At 39.8% G+C, this 21,098-nt stretch overlaps 6 non-coding genes across 6 annotated transcripts; all 6 read right to left on the bottom strand.

Annotated features, from left to right (window-relative positions):
• Nucleotides 1-6,670: 6,670 nt before the first annotated feature.
• TRNAF-GAA (transfer RNA phenylalanine (anticodon GAA)) lies at nucleotides 6,671-6,743 on the bottom strand. Its single transcript has one exon. It is a non-coding gene; the product is annotated as a tRNA-Phe (tRNA).
• A 6,845-nt stretch (nucleotides 6,744-13,588) lies between these two features.
• On the bottom strand, nucleotides 13,589-13,661 carry TRNAF-GAA (transfer RNA phenylalanine (anticodon GAA)). Its single transcript has one exon. It is a non-coding gene; the product is annotated as a tRNA-Phe (tRNA).
• A 2,990-nt stretch (nucleotides 13,662-16,651) lies between these two features.
• TRNAF-GAA (transfer RNA phenylalanine (anticodon GAA)) lies at nucleotides 16,652-16,724 on the bottom strand. Its single transcript has one exon. It is a non-coding gene; the product is annotated as a tRNA-Phe (tRNA).
• Nucleotides 16,725-17,820: 1,096 nt separating this feature from the next.
• On the bottom strand, nucleotides 17,821-17,893 carry TRNAF-GAA (transfer RNA phenylalanine (anticodon GAA)). The gene has a single exon. It is a non-coding gene; the product is annotated as a tRNA-Phe (tRNA).
• A 1,675-nt stretch (nucleotides 17,894-19,568) lies between these two features.
• Nucleotides 19,569-19,641, bottom strand: TRNAF-GAA (transfer RNA phenylalanine (anticodon GAA)). Its single transcript has one exon. It is a non-coding gene; the product is annotated as a tRNA-Phe (tRNA).
• A 1,096-nt stretch (nucleotides 19,642-20,737) lies between these two features.
• Nucleotides 20,738-20,810, bottom strand: TRNAF-GAA (transfer RNA phenylalanine (anticodon GAA)). Its single transcript has one exon. It is a non-coding gene; the product is annotated as a tRNA-Phe (tRNA).
• Between the last annotated feature and the right edge of the window lie 288 nt (nucleotides 20,811-21,098).

The raw sequence follows: 21,098 nt of genomic DNA, 5'->3' as shown, positions 1-21,098 counted from the left end.
AGTTTTGTATAAGGGGAACTCGAGGCTGATGCAGGCAAAGCTTTACTTTCAATTAAAGGAAGAATTGGCAAATAAAGCAGGTAAAGTTGAATACAAGAGAGGTGGAAGCAAGTTTGACAGAAAGACAGAATGTAAAAAATATGTTGAAATGGTTGTCTTATCGATCAGCTTGATAAAAGGTTTTGATCATTATAAACAACGTCAATATGAGTTGACTCCAAATAGCATTTGTGGCATGCAAAGCAAAAGTTCAAAATGTGCCTAAACCCGGGATTGAACCAGGGACCTTTAGATATTCAGTCTACTGCTCTCCCAACTGAGCTATTTCATCCAGCTGGCAAGTTTGGCTTTCTGTTGTATTTTTTATAATTGTTAAAGATAAATGCAGAACCTGGTCACTCTATCTGCGTGTGCAGTTATGTGTTAAATTGTCCAGTATTATTCAGTAGCTAAATTGGTCTGATGGGTGAATTTCCTTTTTAGGAGCCAAGTTAGTTAGATGATGTTTGTAAACTATGAATGGACTTATACTCAGAAACACAGACCTATATGGCGAGGGTCGGCAAGCTAGGTCATCTGACTACTAACAGTTTTGTATAAGGGGAACTGGAGGCTGATGCAGGCAAAGCTTTACTTTCAATTAAAGGAAGAATTGGGAAATAAAGGAGGCAAAGTTGAATACAAGAGAGGTGGAAGCAAGTTTGAAAGAAAGACAGAAAGTAAATAATATGTTGAATTAATTGTATTGTTGATTATCTTGATAAAAGGTTTTGATCATTATAAACAAAGTCAATATGAGTTGACTCAAAATAGTCTTTGTGGCATGCAAAGCAGAAGTTCAAAATGTGCCGAAACCCGGGATCGAACCAGGGACCTTTAGATCTTCAGTCTAACGCACTCCCAACTGAGCTATTTCGGCCTGCCAGCAGCTATAGTATTCAGCCTCTTTTTTTGAACAATCCCAGAACAGAGATGCAGAACCTGGATTTTCAATCTGAGGTTACAGCTGTGTTTTAATGCGTCCTGCATTGTTCAGCAGCTAACTGGTGAAATGGGTGAGTAGCGTTTTTGGGATAAATGTTAGGTCGTTTTTCTTTTAAAACTCTAAGTGGACCAGCACTGTATTACACAGACGTATGTCGCCTGAGTAGGTAAGCTATGTCATCTCAATACTGACAACTTTGTTCAAGGAGAAGTGAAAGCTGATGCAGACAAGAGTTTACTTTGAAAAAAGTATAAAATGGGATAAATTCGTCATCAAAGCTGATGGCAAGAGAGGTGGAAGCAAGTTTAGAAGGAGGACAGAAAGACAACTTTTTGTTGAAGTTATCATGTTGTTGATCAGTTGATAAAATATTTTGAGAAATAAAGAAAAAAAACTAGAGCTGATTTCAAGAAATATTTTGCAAGAATGTAGGATCCCCTCGCACTGTGCTGAAAGTCAGGATTGAATCAGGTACCTTAAGCTCTTCAGTCTAACGATCTCCCAACTGAGATATTTCAGCCAACAAGTCCCTGTGGCCTCCTGATGTATTATTAATAATTGTAGACGATACATACAGAACCTGGTCATTCTATTTTCGTTTATAGTTATGTGTTAAAGTGTCCAGTATCATTCAGCAGGTAACTTGGTCTGATGAGTGAATATCCTTTTTAGGGGACAAGGTAGGTAGAATTTTTTTTTCTAAACTCTGAATTGACTTATACTCTGAAACACAGACCTATATGGCCAGGGTGTACAAGCTATGTCATCTGACTACTGACAGTTTTGTATAAGGGGAATTGGAGGCTGATGCAGGCAAAGCTTTACTTTAAAATAAAGCAAGAAGTTGCAAATAAATGAGGCATAATTGAATACAAGAGAGGTGGAAGCAAGTTTGAAAGGAAGACAGAAAGTAAATAATATGTTGAATTGATTGTGTTGTTGATCAGATTGATAAAAGGTTTTGATAAAGAAGAGCGTTGATTTAACTCCAAACAGCTTTTGTGACATGAAAAGCAGAAGTTGAAATTGTGCCGAAACCCGGGATTGAACCAGGGACTTTTAGATCTTCTGTCTAACGCTCTCCCAACTGAGCTATTTCAGCCTGCTGGTAGTTTGGGTCTTCATCCTTTCTTTTAAACTTCCCAAGAAAATAGATGCTCAACCTCATGCTAGAGCTATGTTTTAAGATGTCCTGTATCATTCATCAGTTAACGGGTGCAATAGGTAAATAGCATTTTTCGGATCCAGGTTAGGTAGCTTTTGTTTTTTACTCTGAATGGACTAGCACCATATTACACAGAGGTATTTGGCCTGAGTAGGTAAGCTATGTCATCTGAATACTGAAATCTGTGTTCAAGGAGAAGTGGAAGCTGATGCAGACAAGAGTTTTCTTTACAAAAAAGCATGAAATAGGAAACATTTGTAGTCGAAGCTGAATGCAAGAGAGGTGGAAGCAAATTTAGAAGGAGGACAGAAAGACAATTCTATGTTGAATTGATCATGTTGTCGATCAGTTGATCAAATATTTTGATAAATAAAGAAAGAAAAACTTGAGCTGATACCAAGAAATATTTTGTGAGAAGCAAGAAACCTCTCAGACTTTTCCGAAACCCAGCATTGAACAAGGGACTTTTAGATTTTCAATATAACACTCTCCCAACTGAGCTATTTCATCCAGCTGGCCATTTTGGCTTTCTGTTGTATTTTTGATAATTGTTAAAGATAAATGCAGACCCTGGTCATTCTATCTGCATGTGCAGTTATGTGTTAAATTGTCCAATATTATTCAGCAGCTAAATTGGTCTGATGGGTGAATTTCCTTTTTAGGAGCCAAGTTAGTTAGAAGATGTTTGTAAACTATGAATGGACTTATACTCAGACACACAGACCTATATGGCGAGGGTAGGCAAACTAGGTCATCTGACTACTAACAGTTTTGTATAAGGGGAACTCGAGGCTGATGCAGGCAAAGCTTTACTTTCAATTAAAGGAAGAATTGGCAAATAAAGCAGGTAAAGTTGAATACAAGAGAGGTGGAAGCAAGTTTGACAGAAAGACAGAATGTAAAAAATATGTTGAAATGGTTGTCTTATCGATCAGCTTGATAAAAGGTTTTGATCATTATAAACAACGTCAATATGAGTTGACTCCAAATAGCATTTGTGGCATGCAAAGCAAAAGTTCAAAATGTGCCTAAACACGGGATTGAACCAGGGACCTTTAGATATTCAGTCTACTGCTCTCCCAACTGAGCTATTTCATCCAGCTGGCAAGTTTGGCTTTCTGTTGTATTTTTTATAATTGTTAAAGATAAATGCAGAACCTGGTCACTCTATCTGCGTGTGCAGTTATGTGTTAAATTGTCCAGTATTATTCAGTAGCTAAATTGGTCTGATGGGTGAATTTCCTTTTTAGGAGCCAAGTTAGTTAGATGATGTTTGTAAACTATGAATGGACTTATACTCAGAAACACAGACCTATATGGCGAGGGTCGGCAAGCTAGGTCATCTGACTACTAACAGTTTTGTATAAGGGGAACTGGAGGCTGATGCAGGCAAAGCTTTACTTTCAATTAAAGGAAGAATTGGGAAATAAAGGAGGCAAAGTTGAATACAAGAGAGGTGGAAGCAAGTTTGAAAGAAAGACAGAAAGTAAATAATATGTTGAATTAATTGTATTGTTGATTATCTTGATAAAAGGTTTTGATCATTATAAACAAAGTCAATATGAGTTGACTCAAAATAGTCTTTGTGGCATGCAAAGCAGAAGTTCAAAATGTGCCGAAACCCGGGACCTTTAGATCTTCAGTCTAACGCACTCCCAACTGAGCTATTTCGGCCTGCCAGCAGCTATAGTATTCAGCCTCTTTTTTTGAACAATCCCAGAACAGAGATGCAGAACCTGGATTTTCAATCTGAGGTTAGAGCTGTGTTTTAATGTGTCCTGCATTGTTCAGCAGCTAACTGGTGAAATGGGTGAGTAGCGTTTTTGGGATAAATGTTAGGTCGTTTTTCTTTTAAAACTCTAAGTGGACCAGCACTGTATTACACAGACGTATGTCGCCTGAGTAGGTAAGCTATGTCATCTCAATACTGACAACTTTGTTCAAGGAGAAGTGAAAGCTGATGCAGACAAGAGTTTACTTTGAAAAAAGTATAAAATGGGATAAATTCGTCATCAAAGCTGATGGCAAGAGAGGTGGAAGCAAGTTTAGAAGGAGGACAGAAAGACAACTTTTTGTTGAAGTTATCATGTTGTTGATCAGTTGATAAAATATTTTGAGAAATAAATAAAAAAAAACCTAGAGCTGATTTCAAGAAATATTTTGCAAGAATGTAGGATCCCCTCGCACTGTGCTGAAAGTCAGGATTGAATCAGGTACCTTAAGCTCTTCAGTCTAACGATCTCCCAACTGAGATATTTCAGCCAACAAGTCCCTGTGGCCTCCTGATGTATTATTAATAATTGTAGACGATACATACAGAACCTGGTCATTCTATTTTCGTTTATAGTTATGTGTTAAAGTGTCCAGTATCATTCAGCAGGTAACTTGGTCTGATGAGTGAATATCCTTTTTAGGGGACAATGTAGGTAGAATTTTTTTTTCTAAACTCTGAATTGACTTATACTCTGAAACACAGACCTATATGGCCAGGGTGTACAAGCTATGTCATCTGACTACTGACAGTTTTGTATAAGGGGAATTGGAGGCTGATGCAGGCAAAGCTTTACTTTAAAATAAAGCAAGAAGTTTCAAATAAATGAGGCATAGTTGAATACAAGAGAGGTGGAAGCAAGTTTGAAAGGAAGACAGAAAGTAAATAATATGTTGAATTGATTGTGTTGTTGATCAGATTGATAAAAGGTTTTGATAAAGAAGAGCGTTGATTTAACTCCAAACAGCTTTTGTGACATGAAAAGCAGAAGTTGAAATTGTGCCGAAACCCGGGATTGAACCAGGGACCTTTAGATCTTCAGTCTAACACGCTCCCAACTGAGCTATTTCCGCCTGCTGGTAGGTTGGGTCTTCATCCTTTCTTTTAAACTTCCCAAGAAAATAGATGCTCAACCTCATGCTAGAGCTATGTTTTAAGATGTCCTGTATCATTCATCAGTTAACGGGTGCAATAGGTAAATAGCATTTTTCGGATCCAGGTTAGGTAGCTTTTGTTTTTTACTCTGAATGTACTAGCACCATATTACACAGAGGTATTTGGCCTGAGTAGGTAAGCTATGTCATCTGAATACTGAAATCTGTGTTCAAGGAGAAGTGGAAGCTGATGCAGACAAGAGTTTACTTTACAAAAAAGCATGAAATAGGAAACATTTGTAGTCTAAGCTGAATGCAAGAGAGGTGGAAGCAAATTTAGAAGGAGGACAGAAAGACAATTCTATGTTGAATTGATCATGTTGTCGATCAGTTGATCAAATATTTTGATAAATAAAGAAAGAAAAACTTGAGCTGATACCAAGAAATATTTTGTGAGAAGCAAGAAACCTCTCAGACTTTTCCGAAACCCAGCATTGAACAAGGGACTTTTAGATTTTCAATCTAACACTCTCCCAACTGAGCTATTTCATCCAGCTGGCCATTTTGGCTTTCTGTTGTATTTTTGATAATTGTTAAAGATAAATGCAGACCCTGGTCATTCTATCTGCATGTGCAGTTATGTGTTAAATTGTCCAATATTATTCAGCAGCTAAATTGGTCTGATGGGTGAATTTCCTTTTTAGGAGCCAAGTTAGTTAGAAGATGTTTGTAAACTATGAATGGACTTATACTCAGACACACAGACCTATATGGCGAGGGTAGGCAAACTAGGTCATCTGACTACTAACAGTTTTGTATAAGGGGAACTCGAGGCTGATGCAGGCAAAGCTTTACTTTCAATTAAAGGAAGAATTGGCAAATAAAGCAGGTAAAGTTGAATACAAGAGAGGTGGAAGCAAGTTTGACAGAAAGACAGAATGTAAAAAATATGTTGAAATGGTTGTCTTATCGATCAGCTTGATAAAAGGTTTTGATCATTATAAACAACGTCAATATGAGATGACTCCAAATAGCATTTGTGGCATGCAAAGCAGAAGTTCAAAATGTGCCTAAACCCGGGATTGAACCAGGGACCTTTAGATCTTCAGTCTACTGCTCTCCCAACTGAGCTATTTCATCCAGCTGGCAATTTTGGCATTCTGTTGTATTTTTTATAATTGTTAAAGATAAATGCAGAACCTGGTCACTCTATCTGCATGTGCAGTTATGTGTTAAATTGTCCAGTATTATTCAGTAGCTAAATTGGTCTGATGGGTGAATTTCCTTTTTAGGAGCCAAGTTAGTTAGATGATGTTTGTAAACTATGAATGGACTTATACTCAGAAACACAGACCTATATGGCGAGGGTCGGCAAGCTAGGTCATCTGACTACTAACAGTTTTGTATAAGGGGAACTGGAGGCTGATGCAGGCAAAGCTTTACTTTCAATTAAAGGAAGAATTGGGAAATAAAGGAGGCAAAGTTGAATACAAGAGAGGTGGAAGCAAGTTTGAAAGAAAGACAGAAAGTAAATAATATGTTGAATTAATTGTATTGTCGATTATCTTGATAAAAGGTTTTGATCATTATAAACAAAGTCAATATGAGTTGACTCAAAATAGTCTTTGTGGCATGCAAAGCAGAAGTTCAAAATGTGCCGAAACCCGGGATCGAACCAGGGACCTTTAGATCTTCAGTCTAACGCTCTCCCAACTGAGCTATTTCGGCCTGCCAGCAGTTATAGTATTCAGCCTCTTTTTTTGAACAATCCCAGAACAGAGATGCAGAACCTGGATTTTCAATCTGAGGTTAGAGCTGTGTTTTAATGTGTCCTGCATTGTTCAGCAGCTAACTGGTGAAATGGGTGAGTAGCGTTTTTGGGATAAATGTTAGGTCGTTTTTCTTTTAAAACTCTGAGTGGACCAGCACTGTATTACACAGACGTATGTCGCCTGAGTAGGTAAGCTATGTCATCTCAATACTGACAACTTTGTTCAAGGAGAAGTGAAAGCTGATGCAGACAAGAGTTTACTTTGAAAAAAGTATAAAATGGGATAAATTCGTCATCAAAGCTGATGGCAAGAGAGGTGGAAGCAAGTTTAGAAGGAGGACAGAAAGACAACTTTTTGTTGAAGTTATCATGTTGTTGATCAGTTGATAAAATATTTTGAGAAATAAAGAAAAAAAAACTAGAGCTGATTTCAAGAAATATTTTGCAAGAATGTAGGATCCCCTCGCACTGTGCTGAAAGTCAGGATTGAATCAGGTACCTTAAGCTCTTCAGTCTAACGATCTCCCAACTGAGATATTTCAGCCAACAAGTCCCTGTGGCCTCCTGATGTATTATTAATAATTGTAGACGATACATACAGAACCTGGTCATTCTATTTTCGTTTATAGTTATGTGTTAAAGTGTCCAGTATCATTCAGCAGGTAACTTGGTCTGATGTGTGAATATCCTTTTTAGGGGACAAGGTAGGTAGAATTTTTTTTTCTAAACTCTGAATTGACTTATACTCTGAAACACAGACCTATATGGCCAGGGTGTACAAGCTATGTCATCTGACTACTGACAGTTTTGTATAAGGGGAATTGGAGGCTGATGCAGGCAAAGCTTTACTTTAAAATAAAGCAAGAAGTTGCAAATAAATGAGGCATAGTTGAATACAAGAGAGGTGGAAGCAAGTTTGAAAGGAAGACAGAAAGTAAATAATATGTTGAATTGATTGGAGTTAAATCAACGCTCTTCTTTATCAAAACCTTTTATCAATCTGATCAACAACACAAACAGCTTTTGTGACATGAAAAGCAGAAGTTGAAATTGTGCCGAAACCCGGGATTGAACCAGGGACCTTTAGATCTTCAGTCTAACACTCTCCCAACTGAGCTATTTAAGCCTGCTGGTAGTTTGGGTCTTCATCCTTTCTTTTAAACTTCCCAAGAAAATAGATGCTCAACCTCATGCTAGAGCTATGTTTTAAGATGTCCTGTATCATTCATCAGTTAACGGGTGCAATAGGTAAATAGCATTTTTCGGATCCAGGTTAGGTAGCTTTTTTTTTTACTCTGAATGGACTAGCACCATATTACACAGAGGTATTTGGCCTGAGTAGGTAAGCTATGTCATCTGAATACTGAAATCTGTGTTCAAGGAGAAGTGGAAGCTGATGCAGACAAGAGTTTACTTTACAAAAAAGCATGAAATAGGAAACATTTGTAGTCGAAGCTGAATGCAAGAGAGGTGGAAGCAAATTTAGAAGGAGGACAGAAAGACAATTCTATGTTGAATTGATCATGTTGTCGATCAGTTGATCAAATATTTTGATAAATAAAGAAAGAAAAACTTGAGCTGATACCAAGAAATATTTTGTGAGAAGCAAGAAACCTCTCAGACTTTTCCGAAACCCAGCATTGAACAAGGGACTTTTAGATTTTCAATCTAACACTCTCCCAACTGAGCTATTTCATCCAGCTGGCCATTTTGGCTTTCTGTTGTATTTTTGATAATTGTTAAAGATAAATGCAGACCCTGGTCATTCTATCTGCATGTGCAGTTATGTGTTAAATTGTCCAATATTATTCAGCAGCTAAATTGGTCTGATGGGTGAATTTCCTTTTTAGGAGCCAAGTTAGTTAGAAGATGTTTGTAAACTATGAATGGACTTATACTCAGACACACAGACCTATATGGCGAGGGTAGGCAAACTAGGTCATCTGACTACTAACAGTTTTGTATAAGGGGAACTCGAGGCTGATGCAGGCAAAGCTTTACTTTCAATTAAAGGAAGAATTGGCAAATAAAGCAGGTAAAGTTGAATACAAGAGAGGTGGAAGCAAGTTTGACAGAAAGACAGAATGTAAAAAATATGACTCATTGGAACCCCTCTGAGGCGGAAAGCCGGAGGTTTTGTAAACTGCTTTGCATTTTTAAAACTGTCACCTTTTGTGTTGTTATTTTAAAAATAAGACGATCTAAGCTCACCTGTTAGAAAGCGCTGCTGTTACGCGCTAAGTCAGACCCTCCAGATTCAGGGGAAAACGCCCTCACCGCCAGCGCGGCAAAGGTGTAGCCACGCCCACTGCGAGGCCACGCCCACCGACCGAGTACATAAACGCTTGAAAGCGCATCGATCACTACTCATTGGAACCCCTCTGAGGCGGAAAGCCGGAGGTTTTGTAAACTGCTTTGCATTTTTAAAACTGTCACCTTTTGTGTTGTTATTTTAAAAATAAGACGATCTAAGCTCACCTGTTAGAAAGCGCTGCTGTTACGCGCTAAGTCAGACCCTCCAGATTCAGGGGAAAACGCCCTCACCGCCAGCGCGGCAAAGGTGTAGCCACGCCCACTGCGAGGCCACGCCCACCGACCGAGTACATAAACGCTTGATAGCGCAACAATCACTACTCATTGGAACCCCTCTGAGGCGGAAAGCCGGAGGTTTTGTAAACTGCTTTGCATTTTTAAAACTGTCACCTTTTGTGTTGTTATTTTAAAAATAAGACGATCTAAGCTCACCTGTTAGAAAGCGCTGCTGTTACGCGCTAAGTCAGACCCTCCAGATTCAGGGGAAAACGCCCTCACCGTCAGCGCGGCAAAGGTGTAGCCACGCCCACTGCAAGGCCACGCCCATAACAACTATTACAAATGTGCCGACCTCCCCAGCGCAGCGGACGAGCGCAGCGGGAGCGCCGATTGCGCGCCGAAGGCGCGCCTAAGGCAAGCCCGTCTGCGCCCGTCCGCGGCAGACCGGGGCCTGGGGCCATAACCCCTGGTCATAATTACACATATTCCACTTCCTCATTGCTGTCACTTAGGCCCACTGATAGCGCCGGACTCGCCCCACCCGCTTTTGTTCTAAAGCGTGCCACCACTCACGGCATTTTGAAGCCCGAATTCTCTCTCGGCAAGGCTCCTAAGCCTAGGTCCTATGTACCTCATTTTTCACCCAATGACTCTGAGGCCATTCTCAAATGCCTATATCTAAACACCAGATCCATGGTTAAACACCATTTGGATATCTTTCTCTTGCTCCAGGCTGAACAACCTGATTTTTTGTTTCTCTCTGAGACTTGGCTCACCGAGGGTTCCCTACCCGACATTTTAGCGGCAGTTCCCTCAAACTACTATATTCTACATGTCGATAGACCAGCCGGTAAAAGAGGTGGGGGGGTTGCTGCGATTATTCGCAGCACCCACAAAGTCTCCTCTTTACCATCCTTCGACATATTAGGAACAGACAACCTGATCTTTAAAATGGATACTAATACTGGATCATTACTTCTCATCCTTATATATCGCCCCCCTCAAAATATGCCCTCTTTTGCGGCATCCCTAGCTGAACAACTTGCCCCTCTGATAATCTCCCATAATAAAATCGTGTTGCTGGGAGACTTCAACCTTTGGCTGGACTCTGCCGAGTCTGACTCTCAGGCAGCTACGCTGAAAGAAACCCTCCTCGATATGAACCTTATTCAACATATTCACCTTCCAACTCATGACAAAGGGCATAGCCTAGATCAAATCTGGTCCCAAAACATTTCCTTGGCTATTAAGTCTATCACGCCCTGTATTTGGTCGGATCATTATCTGATCAACTTTACTATGACCACCGGGAAAAGTAGAAATCCCCTGCCCAAGCTAGGAGGAAAAACTAGAAGATGGAAGAATGTTGATGTCCCCGCTTTTATTGGTTCATTAACTTCCTCCCTTCCCCCGCTTGATCAGGACATCGAAAAGATGGAAGAAGCTTTCTCAGGATGGCTACTCCAGGCAGCGGACGCTCACGCCCCCTGTACCTACTTTCCACGCGCCCGCACCAATGACGCCCACAGGTGGTTTACACCCCTTCTGAAAACTCATAAACTTGAAGTCCGTCAATTGGAGCGAAAGTGGCGAATAGCCTATTTAGAACAAGATAGGGCTAACTATTGCAAGGCTCGTAAAAATTACCAAAAGCTTATTTTAAAATACAAAACCGACTATTTTTCGGAAAAAATTCTTAAGGCTCATAATAAATCCAAAGAACTGTTCAACATTGTGGAAGATCTTAGCACCAGTGACAGAACCTCCCTCCCGACAGTTCCCACTCAGGAACTTTGTAACTCATTAAACTCCTTTTTCTTTGACAAAATCTGCACCATTAAACAAAACATTCCTACCAATCAGCCTCCCCTTTTATTTGCAGACACCTTTTATAACCCTGTTACCCTGGACTCCTACCCCCCCATTGAAAGCGCTAACCTATCTAAACTCCTTTCTAAGATCAAATCCGGCTCCCCTGATGACATCTGCCCCCCTTACATCCTGAAAGAAGTGGGTACCAGCATTCCTGGGAGCCTACTTCCCATGCTGAATGGTTCACTTGCTCAGGGTAAAGTTCCAAACAACTTCAAAAAAGCCCTCCTTATTCCCCTCATAAAAAAGGCAGGAGCCAACCCATTAGACCCACTCAATTACAGGCCTATATCTTTGTTGCCATACTGCGCCAAACTTTTGGAGTCTCATGTCTGTGACAGCATCTCCACATTCCTGGAAAAATCTGAGTATCTTGCACCTAATCAGGCCGGTTTCCGCCCTTGCCATTCTACTGAGGCGGTCATCCTCTCGGTGCAGAATACCCTGAGGCGGAATGCGGATGAAGGGATCCATCAGGCTCTGGTGCTTTTGGACCTCTCTGCTGCTTTCGACACGGTCGACTATACCATCTTGGTCGACCGTGTCGAACAGGCAGGCCTCAGGGGCCCTGCGCTGAGCTGGATCCGCTCATTTATCACTGACCGAACTCAATCGGTCAGACTGGGCTCCTTCACGGCTCCCACCATATCTACCATCTGTGGAGTACCTCAAGGCTCCTCGTTGTCTCCCCTGCTTTTTAATTTGTATCTACGCCCTCTTTTGTATTCCCTCAGGCACGCTAAGGTCACCATTTTCAATTACGCCGATGATTTGCAGCTCATCTTTTCTTTGAACACCAAGGACTCTGTGGTAGAATTCCAAAACACCATGTCCCACATTTTGAGCTGGATGAGCTGCAATCACCTGAAACTTAACCCAGGCAAGACCGAACTGGTCTTGCCTGGACAGAGCACCCTCAGTTGGAACCCCAGTTTCTGGCCCTCCTGCATGGCCGCCCCCCCATCCAAATCATCCTCGGTTAAGAGCCTTGGCATTTTCATTAGCGAGGATCTCTCCCTGAAAAAACAAGTTGGAGCTGTTGTTTCCTCCAGTTTTTTTCAGCTGAAGAAAATAAAAAAAATCGCCCGCTTCTTCTCCTTAGCTGCCCTCACTCAGATCGTCATCTCCCTGGTTTTGTCCAGATTGGACTTTTCCAACAGTCTATACCTTGGGTTCCAAGCTGGAGAGCTAAAACGCCTCCAGTTGGTTCAAAACCAGGCAGCCAGACTTCTCTTGAACATCCCTAGCAGGCAATCAGTCAGACCTGGCTTGAAACAGCTGCATTGGCTTCCGGTTGAGCAACGCGTGGCCTTCAAAGCTGGGTGTATCCTTTTCAAGTCCTTACATGACATTGGGCCCATTTTCATTAGAGACCTATTTAAAAGATACAGCCCCTCCCGCAACCTCCGCTCTGCTCATAAAGCCCTTCTGACTATCCCTCCGTACAAGAAGAAGCGTCTCGGAGGCAGCTGCTTTGACCATCTTGCAGCTGCCCTCTGGAACTCTCTCCCTCTTCATCTGAAACTTAGTGATAACATCCTCAGCTTCAGACACTCTTTGAAGACCTGGCTCTTCTCTCAGGCGCATCACTAAGCTGCCTTATCTCCACCAACCAATGGCCACGCCTGTTCCTCCCTACAGCGCCATGAAGCCCCCGGGCGTACGAGCGCTTAACAAATGTCAAACAACAACATATTGAAATGGTTGTCTTATCGATCAGCTTGATAAAAGGTTTTGATCATTATAAACAACGTCAATATGAGTTGACTCCAAATAGCATTTGTGGCATGCAAAGCAGAAGTTCAAAATGTGCCTAAACCCGGGATTGAACCAGGGACCTTTAGATCATCAGTCTACTGCTCTCCCAACTGAGCTATTTCATCCAGCTGGCATTTTTGGCTTTCTGTTGTATTTTTTATAATTGTTAAAGATAAATGCAGAACCTGGTCACTCTATCTGCATGTGCAGTTATGTGTTAAATTGTCCAGTATTATTCAGTAGCTAAATTGGTCTGATGGGTGAATTTCCTTTTTAGGAGCCAAGTTAGTTAGATGATGTTTGTAAACTATGAATGGACTTATACTCAGAAACACAGACCTATATGGCGAGGGTCGGCAAGCTAGGTCATCTGACTACTAACAGTTTTGTATAAGGGGAACTGGAGGCTGATGCAGGCAAAGCTTTACTTTCAATTAAAGGAAGAATTGGGAAATAAAGGAGGCAAAGTTGAATACAAGAGAGGTGGAAGCAAGTTTGAAAGAAAGACAGAAAGTAAATAATATGTTGAATTAATTGTATTGTCGATTATCTTGATAAAAGGTTTTGATCATTATAAACAAAGTCAATATGAGTTGACTCAAAATAGTCTTTGTGGCATGCAAAGCAGAAGTTCAAAATGTGCCGAAACCCGGGATCGAACCAGGGACCTTTAGATCTTCAGTCTAACGCTCTCCCAACTGAGCTATTTCGGCCTGCCAGAAGCTATAGTATTCAGCCTCTTTTTTTGAACAATCCCAGAACAGAGATGCAGAACCTGGATTTTCAATCTGAGGTTAGAGCTGTGTTTTAACCCCTTCAGTGCCCATGACGAGCTGGACTCGTCATGGGCTGCGGTGGCGCTGTGCCCATGACGAGTCCAGCTCGTCATGAACTCCGCCCGCTAATGCAAAGCGCGGCACTGGGCGGGGAAAGGGGCGGGCATGCAAGGGGTTAATGTGTCCTGCATTGTTCAGCAGCTAACTGGTGAAATGGGTGAGTAGCGTTTTTTGGATAAATGTTAGGTCGTTTTTCTTTTAAAACTCTAAGTGGACCAGCACTGTATTACACAGACGTATGTCGCCTGAGTAGGTAAGCTATGTCATCTCAATACTGACAACTTTGTTCAAGGAGAAGTGAAAGCTGATGCAGACAAGAGTTTACTTTGAAAAAAGTATAAAATGGGATAAATTCGTCATCAAAGCTGATGGCAAGAGAGGTGGAAGCAAGTTTAGAAGGAGGACAGAAAGACAACTTTTTGTTGAAGTTATCATGTTGTTGATCAGTTGATAAAATATTTTGAGAAATAAAGAAAAAAAAACCTAGAGCTGATTTCAAGAAATATTTTGCAAGAATGTAGGATCCCCTCGCACTGTGCTGAAAGTCAGGATTGAATCAGGTACCATAAGCTCTTCAGTCTAACGATCTCCCAACTGAGATATTTCAGCCAACAAGTCCCTGTGGCCTCCTGATGTATTATTAATAATTGTAGACGATACATACAGAACCTGGTCATTCTATTTTCGTTTATAGTTATGTGTTAAAGTGTCCAGTATCATTCAGCAGGTAACTTGGTCTGATGAGTGAATATCCTTTTTAGGGGACAATGTAGGTAGAATTTTTTTTTCTAAACTCTGAATTGACTTATGCTCTGAAACACAGACCTATATGGCCAGGGTGTACAAGCTATGTCATCTGACTACTGACAGTTATGTATAAGGGGAATTGGAGGCTGATGCAGGCAAAGCTTTACTTTAAAATAAAGCAAGAAGTTTCAAATAAATGAGGCATAGTTGAATACAAGAGAGGTGGAAGCAAGTTTGAAAGGAAGACAGAAAGTAAATAATATGTTGAATTGATTGTGTTGTTGATCAGATTGATAAAAGGTTTTGATAAAGAAGAGCGTTGATTTAACTCCAAACAGCTTTTGTGACATGAAAAGCAGAAGTTGAAATTGTGCCGAAACCCGGTATTGAACCAGGGACCTTTAGATCTTCAAGCTAACGCTCTCCCAACTGAGCTATTTCGGCCTGCTGGTAGGTTGGGTCTTCATCCTTTGTTTTAAACTTTCCAAGAAAATAGATGCTCAACCTCATGCTAGAGCTATGTTTTAAGATGTCCTGTATCATTCATCAGTTAACGGGTGCAATAGGTAAATAGCATTTTTCGGATCCAGGTTAGGTAGCTTTTGTTTTTTACTCTGAATGGACTAGCACCATATTACACAGAGGTATTTGGCCTGAGTAGGTAAGCTATGTCATCTGAATACTGAAATCTGTGTTCAAGGAGAAGTGAAAGCTGATGCAGACAAGAGTTTACTTTACAAAAAAGCATGAAATAGGAAACATTTGTAGTCTAAGCTGAATGCAAGAGAGGTGGAAGCAAATTTAGAAGGAGGACAGAAAGACAATTCTATGTTGAATTGATCATGTTGTCGATCAGTTGATCAAATATTTTGATAAATAAAGAAATAAAAACTTGAGCTGATACCAAGAAATATTTTGTGAGAAGCAAGAAACCTCTCAGACTTTTCCGAAACCCAGCATTGAACAAGGGACTTTTAGATTTTCAATCTAACACTCTCCCAACTGAGCTATTTCATCCAGCTGGCCATTTTGGCTTTCTGTTGTATTTTTGATAATTGTTAAAGATAAATGCAGACCCTGGTCATTCTATCTGCATGTGCAGTTATGTGTTAAATTGTCCAATATTATTCAGCAGCTAAATTGGTCTGATGGGTGAATTTCCTTTTTAGGAGCCAAGTTAGTTAGAAGATGTTTGTAAACTATGAATGGACTTATACTCAGACACACAGACCTATATGGCGAGGGTAGGCAAACTAGGTCATCTGACTACTAACAGTTTTGTATAAGGGGAACTCGAGGCTGATGCAGGCAAAGCTTTACTTTCAATTAAAGGAAGAATTGGCAAATAAAGCAGGTAAAGTTGAATACAAGAGAGGTGGAAGCAAGTTTGACAGAAAGACAGAATGTAAAAAATATGTTGAAATGGTTGTCTTATCGATCAGCTTGATAAAAGGTTTTGATCATTATAAACAACGTCAATATGAGTTGACTCCAAATAGCATTTGTGGCATGCAAAGCAGAAGTTCAAAATGTGCCTAAACCCGGGATTGAACAAGGGACCTTTAGATCATCAGTCTACTGCTCTCCCAACTGAGCTATTTTATCCAGCTGGCATTTTTGGCTTTCTGTTGTATTTTTTATAATTGTTAAAGATAAATGCAGAACCTGGTCACTCTATCTGCATGTGCAGTTATGTGTTAAATTGTCCAGTATTATTCAGTAGCTAAATTGGTCTGATGGGTGAATTTCCTTTTTAGGAGCCAAGTTAGTTAGATGATGTTTGTAAACTATGAATGGACTTATACTCAGAAACACAGACCTATATGGCGAGGGTCGGCAAGCTAGGTCATCTGACTACTAACAGTTTTGTATAAGGGGAACTGGAGGCTGATGCAGGCAAAGCTTTACTTTCAATTAAAGGAAGAATTGGGAAATAAAGGAGGCAAAGTTGAATACAAGAGAGGTGGAAGCAAGTTTGAAAGAAAGACAGAAAGTAAATAATATGTTGAATTAATTGTATTGTCGATTATCTTGATAAAAGGTTTTGATCATTATAAACAAAGTCAATATGAGTTGACTCAAAATAGTCTTTGTGGCATGCAAAGCAGAAGTTCAAAATGTGCCGAAACCCGGGATCGAACCAGGGACCTTTAGATCTTCAGTCTAACGCTCTCCCAACTGAGCTATTTCGGCCTGCCAGCAGCTATAGTATTCAGCCTCTTTTTTTGAACAATCCCAGAACAGAGATGCAGAACCTGGATTTTCAATCTGAGGTTAGAGCTGTGTTTTAATGTGTCCTGCATTGTTCAGCAGCTAACTGGTGAAATGGGTGAGTAGCGTTTTTGGGATAAATATTAGGTCGTTTTTCTTTTAAAACTCTAAGTGGACCAGCACTGTATTACACAGACGTATGTCGCCTGAGTAGGTAAGCTATGTCATCTCAATACTGACAACTTTGTTCAAGGAGAAGTGAAAGCTGATGCAGACAAGAGTTTACTTTGAAAAAAGTATAAAATAGGATAAATTTGTCATCAAAGCTGATGGCAAGAGAGGTGGAAGCAAGTTTAGAAGAAGGACAGAAAGACAACTTTTTGTTGAAGTTATCATGTTGTTGATCAGTTGATAAAATATTTTGAGAAATAAAGAAAAAAAAACTAGAGCTGATTTCAAGAAATATTTTGCAAGAATGTAGGATCCCCTCGCACTGTGCTGAAAGTCAGGATTGAATCAGGTACCTTAAGCTCTTCAGTCTAACGATCTCCCAACTGAGATATTTCAGCCAACAAGTACCTGTGGCCTCCTGATGTATTAATAATAATTGTAGACGATACATACAGAACCTGGTCATTCTATTTTCGTTTATAGTTATGTGTTAAAGTGTCCAGTATCATTCAGCAGGTAACTTGGTCTGATGAGTGAATATCCTTTTTAGGGGACAATGTAGGTAGAATTTTTTTTTCTAAACTCTGAATTGACTTATACTCTGAAACACAGACCTATATGGCCAGGGTGTACAAGCTATGTCATCTGACTACTGACAGTTTTGTATAAGGGGAATTGGAGGCTGATGCAGGCAAAGCTTTACTTTAAAATAAAGCAAGAAGTTGCAAATAAATGAGGCATAGTTGAATACAAGAGAGGTGGAAGCAAGTTTGAAAGGAAGACAGAAAGTAAATAATATGTTGAATTGATTGGAGTTAAATCAACGCTCTTCTTTATCAAAACCTTTTATCAATCTGATCAACAACACAAACAGCTTTTGTGACATGAAAAGCAGAAGTTGAAATTGTGCCGAAACCCGGGATTGAACCAGGGACCTTTAGATCTTCAGTCTAACGCTCTCCCAACTGAGCTACTTCGGCCTGCTGGTAGTTTGGATCTTCATCCTTTCTTTTAAACTTCCCAAGAAAATAGATTCTCAACCTCATGCTAGAGCTATGTTTTAAGATGTCCTGTATCATTCATCAGTTAACGGGTGCAATAGGTGAATAGCATTTTTCGGATCCAGGTTAGGTAGCTTTTTTTTTTACTCTGAATGGACTAGCACCATATTACACAGAGGTATTTGGCCTGAGTAGGTAAGCTATGTCATCTGAATACTGAAATCTGTGTTCAAGGAGAAGTGGAAGCTGATGCAGACAAGAGTTTACTTTACAAAAAAGCATGAAATAGGAAACATTTGTAGTCGAAGCTGAATGCAAGAGAGGTGGAAGCAAATTTAGAAGGAGGACAGAAAGACAATTCTATGTTGAATTGATCATGTTGTCGATCAGTTGATCAAATATTTTGATAAATTAAGAAAGAAAAACTTGAGCTGATACCAAGAAATACTTTGTGAGAAGCAAGAAACCTCTCAGACTTTTCCGAAACCCAGCATTGAACAAGGGACTTTTAGATTTTCAATCTAACACTCTCCCGACTGAGCTATTTCATCCAGCTGGCCATTTTGGCTTTCTGTTGTATTTTTGATAATTGTTAAAGATAAATGCAGACCCTGGTCATTCTATCTGCATGTGCAGTTATGTGTTAAATTGTCCAATATTATTCAGCAGCTAAATTGGTCTGATGGGTGAATTTCCTTTTTAGGAGCCAAGTTAGTTAGAAGATGTTTGTAAACTATGAATGGACTTATACTCAGACACACAGACCTATATGGCGAGGGTAGGCAAACTAGGTCATCTGACTACTAAAAGTTTTGTATAAGGGGAACTCGAGGCTGATGCAGGCAAAGCTTTACTTTCAATTAAAGGAAGAATTGGCAAATAAAGCAGGTAAAGTTGAATACAAGAGAGGTGGAAGCAAGTTTGACAGAAAGACAGAATGTAAAAAATATGTTGAAATGGTTGTCTTATCGATCAGCTTGATAAAAGGTTTTGATCATTATAAACAACGTCAATATGAGTTGACTCCAAATAGCATTTGTGGCATGCAAAGCAGAAGTTCAAAATGTGCCTAAACCCGGGATTGAACAAGGGACCTTTAGATCATCAGTCTACTGCTCTCCCAACTGAGCTATTTTATCCAGCTGGCATTTTTGGCTTTCTGTTGTATTTTTTATAATTGTTAAAGATAAATGCAGAACCTGGTCACTCTATCTGCATGTCCAGTTATGTGTTAAATTGTCCAGTATTATTCAGTAGCTAAATTGGTCTGATGGGTGAATTTCCTTTTTAGGAGCCAAGTTAGTTAGATGATGTTTGTAAACTATGAATGGACTTATACTCAGAAACACAGACCTATATGGCGAGGGTCGGCAAGCTAGGTCATCTGACTACTAACAGTTTTGTATAAGGGGAACTGGAGGCTGATGCAGGCAAAGCTTTACTTTCAATTAAAGGAAGAATTGGGAAATAAAGGAGGCAAAGTTGAACACAAGAGAGGTGGAAGCAAGTTTGAAAGAAAGACAGAAAGTAAATAATATGTTGAATTAATTGAATTGTCGATTATCTTGATAAAAGGTTTTGATCATTATAAACAAAGTCAATATGAGTTGACTCAAAATAGTCTTTGTGGCATGCAAAGCAGAAGTTCAAAATGTGCCGAAACCCGGGATCGAACCAGGGACCTTTAGATCTTCAGTCTAACGCTCTCCCAACTGAGCTATTTCGGCCTGCCAGCAGCTATAGTATTCAGCCTCTTTTTTCGAACAATCCCAGAACAGAGATGCAGAACCTGGATTTTCAATCTGAGGTTAGAGCTGTGTTTTAATGTGTCCTGCATTGTTCAGCAGCTAACTGGTGAAATGGGTGAGTAGCGTTTTTGGGATAAATATTAGGTCGTTTTTCTTTTAAAACTCTAAGTGGACCAGCACTGTATTACACAGACGTATGTCGCCTGAGTAGGTAAGCTATGTCATCTCAATACTGACAACTTTGTTCAAGGAGAAGTGAAAGCTGATGCAGACAAGAGTTTACTTTGAAAAAAGTATAAAATAGGATAAATTTGTCATCAAAGCTGATGGCAAGAGAGGTGGAAGCAAGTTTAGAAGGAGGACAGAAAGACAACTTTTTGTTGAAGTTATCATGTTGTTGATCAGTTGATAAAATATTTTGAGAAATAAAGAAAAAAAAACTAGAGCTGATTTCAAGAAATATTTTGCAAGAATGTAGGATCCCCTCGCACTGTGCTGAAAGTCAGGATTGAATCAGGTACCTTAAGCTCTTCAGTCTAACGATCTCCCAACTGAGATATTTCAGCAAACAAGTACCTGTGGCCTCCTGATGTATTAATAATAATTGTAGACGATACATACAGAACCTGGTCATTCTATTTTCGTTTATAGTTATGTGTTAAAGTGTCCAGTATCATTCAGCAGGTAACTTGGTCTGATGAGTGAATATCCTTTTTAGGGGACAATGTAGGTAGAATTTTTTTTTCTAAACTCTGAATTGACTTATACTCTGAAACACAGACCTATATGGCCAGGGTGTACAAGCTATGTCATCTGACTACTGACAGTTTTGTATAAGGGGAATTGGAGGCTGATGCAGGCAAAGCTTTACTTTAAAATAAAGCAAGAAGTTGCAAATAAATGAGGCATAGTTGAATACAAGAGAGGTGGAAGCAAGTTTGAAAGGAAGACAGAAAGTAAATAATATGTTGAATTGATTGGAGTTAAATCAACGCTCTTCTTTATCAAAACCTTTTATCAATCTGATCAACAACACAAACAGCTTTTGTGACATGAAAAGCAGAAGTTGAAATTGTGCCGAAACCCGGGATTGAACCAGGGACCTTTAGATCTTCAGTCTAACGCTCTCCCAACTGAGCTATTTCGGCCTGCTGGTAGTTTGGATCTTCATCCTTTCTTTTAAACTTTCCAAGAAAATAGATGCTCAACCTCATGCTAGAGCTATGTTTTAAGATGTCCTGTATCATTCATCAGTTAACGGGTGCAATAGGTGAATAGCATTTTTCGGATCCAGGTTAGGTAGCTTTTTTTTTTACTCTGAATGGACTAGCACCATATTACACAGAGGTATTTGGCCTGAGTAGGTAAGCTATGTCATCTGAATACTGAAATCTGTGTTCAAGGAGAAGTGGAAGCTGATGCAGACAAGAGTTTAC

This window comes from Triturus cristatus, chromosome 8 (assembly GCF_964204655.1).
Source record: "Triturus cristatus chromosome 8, aTriCri1.1, whole genome shotgun sequence".
In the NCBI taxonomy this organism is placed as follows: Eukaryota; Metazoa; Chordata; class Amphibia; order Caudata; family Salamandridae; genus Triturus; species Triturus cristatus.
This window is presented reverse-complemented; position numbering and strand designations above follow the sequence as displayed.